Consider the following 2,500-nt stretch of genomic DNA (forward strand, 5'->3'; position numbering starts at 1 on the left):
TTTGTCATTTTTTTTCTCTTTCCTCTGGCTGTTTTCTCTTTCCCTCTCTCTCTCTCTCTTTCTCACTCTTGTTGTATTGATAGAGGGGGGGTTTTCACCTAGTGAAGAGCCAGCCTCCCCCTCCTCTCCTTCTGCTTTCCCCCAGCGATGGAGCTCACGGCAGGGGTGAATTAGGCGGCAGGTCCCTGGCAGAGTCGGAAACACAGGCGATCCCAAATCACCCAACTGGAGCCGGAGACCAGCAGCAGGGAGTCTTTCACATGACACCTGGGGAGACAGGACACACAACACAGCTTTTTTCATTTCCTCCATCTCTCTCTCTCTTTCTCTCTCCCTCCCTCGCTCTCTCCCTCCCAACGTCTCTATCTGCCCTCTCTGGCTGTGGCGTCTCTGTAACTCTCCATCTTTCTCTCTCTCCATCTCTCTGTCTCTATCATCCTCCCTGCTTTGGTCTTTTTCCTCCACCGTTTCTCTCCTGTCTATATTCTTCCATTCTCTCCACACTCATCTCTCTCTCTCTCTCTCTCTCTCTCTCTCTCTCTTCTTTCCTCTGCCATTGTCTGCTACCCATCTCACTGTTTTCTATTTCTCCCTTCCTCATTTTATGTAACATCAGTTGGTTTCCAAGCATCACACACACACACACACACACACACACACACACACACACACACACACACACACACACAGGAATAGATAGACGAGGCATAGTCAAATGAAGGAGACTGCCAGAAACATGAAGAGAGAAAAGCAGAGAAAGAGAGAGAGAGAGAGAGAGGATGGAGAGAGAGAGAGAGGATGGAGAGAGTGAGGGAGGGAGAGACAGAAAGCAAGAGCGAGGAGTTGTGCGAGACGAACAGAGAGAGAGATAGACAGAGACAGGATTCAGCTGTTCAGCCGATTGCGTAGCATGAACCAAAGCCCCGACTCAGCTTGACCGGCGGTCCTCATGATCGCCAGCCCCTGGGCAGCATGCGGGCGGCGTGCGGGCGGCGGACTCACCTTTCCCCCGGTGGCGCTGGTGGTGGTGCCCTGGGCACAGCGTGCGAGCAGCGAGTCCCTGAGTCGCGGCCAACGGGCACAGGCACGTCCGAGCCAGGCGCATCCTCCGCCCCGCTAGCTGCTGCTGCGCGGTCTGATTCCTCTCATCCCTAACTCACATCGACGCCTGTGTGCTCTCTCTCTCCCTTTCTCCCTTTCTCCCTCTCTCTCTCTCTCTCTCTCTCTCTCTTCCTCTTGCTCTGTACCTCGCTCACACACACGCACGCACGCACATACACACACAGATGCTTGCTCGCTTCCGCGCTCTCGCTCTCTCCCTCACACACACATGCACACACTCGGTCGTCAGACGCTTGTTCCGACTGACAAGCTCTCGCTTGCGCTCTATATAGACCGCACACTCTCCCTTCTTGTCACTCTCTCTCTCTCTCTCTCTCTCTCTCCTCTCTCTCTCTCTCTCTCTCTCTCTCTCTCTCTTACTGTCTGTTCACAGACAAAGCTGCCTCAGTCCTTTCACTCACTGCCACAGCTGAGCGTCAGAAGCGAAGGAGGAGAGGGAGGATGAGAATGGAGGTGTGGAGGAGTAGAGGTGGATGAAGAGGAGGAGGAGGAGGAGGAAGAGAAGGAGGCGGCTCTGAGGAGAACCAGTGAGGATGAGGAGGAGGAGGAGGAGGCACAGGAATGCTGGGGTGAGGAAAGAAGAGGAGAGGAGGCTGCTGCTGCTGCTGTCACTTTTTCCCTTCTCTCCCTCTCTCGTTCTTGTGCTGCAAATCCCAGGCAAGCGAGAAAAAAAACGCCTCCCGCTGCTATCAGCCAACGCTGCTGCTTCTGGTTCTGCTTTTGCTGCTGCTTTTGCCGCTACTGCTGCTGCTGATTCTTCTTGCTGAATGCCCGTGTGCATGTGTATGGAAGTGCGTGTGTGCGTGTGCGCGTGTGTGTGTTTATATCTGTGCGTGTGTGTGAGAGAGGCAGAGAGCTGTAGACTGCCTCCACCACCACCACCACCACGTCTGTTGTTGCTGCTGCCGCTGCTGCTATGTTCAGGCTGCTGCTACACCGTCTGCCCTCTTTCCGTTGCTCTCTCTCTCTCTCCCTCCCTCTTTCTCTCTCTCTCTCTCTCTCTTTCTCTCTCTCTCGCTCCCTCCAGCGTCGTGCTGCGTCCTCTCTGACTGCTGGATTGGGAGAGGATGATGCTGGAGTTTATGTCAAGCCCCAGCGACTGCCAGATCTCTCTCTTTCTCTCCCCCCCCCCTCTCTCTCTCTCCCTATTTTTTTTCTCTCTCTCTCTCCTCCTCTCTTCCCTCCCCATTCGCATCGCTCACATCAGCTGCTGGCCGCTGGCTGGCTGAGGGGCGGAACCTTGGTTCATGCTCTGGCTCTTAAAGGGACGGCGCACCATTTTGGCGTCTCTGTCTCCAGCTCTCCCCAGCTCCAGCACACCACTGAGATCACAGCAGAGAGCAGTACAGACCCCGGGCTCAAACACAGCATTCTCTCT

The sequence above is a fragment of the Alosa sapidissima genome, chromosome 20, assembly GCF_018492685.1.
Source record: "Alosa sapidissima isolate fAloSap1 chromosome 20, fAloSap1.pri, whole genome shotgun sequence".
NCBI classification, from domain to species: Eukaryota; Metazoa; Chordata; class Actinopteri; order Clupeiformes; family Clupeidae; genus Alosa; species Alosa sapidissima.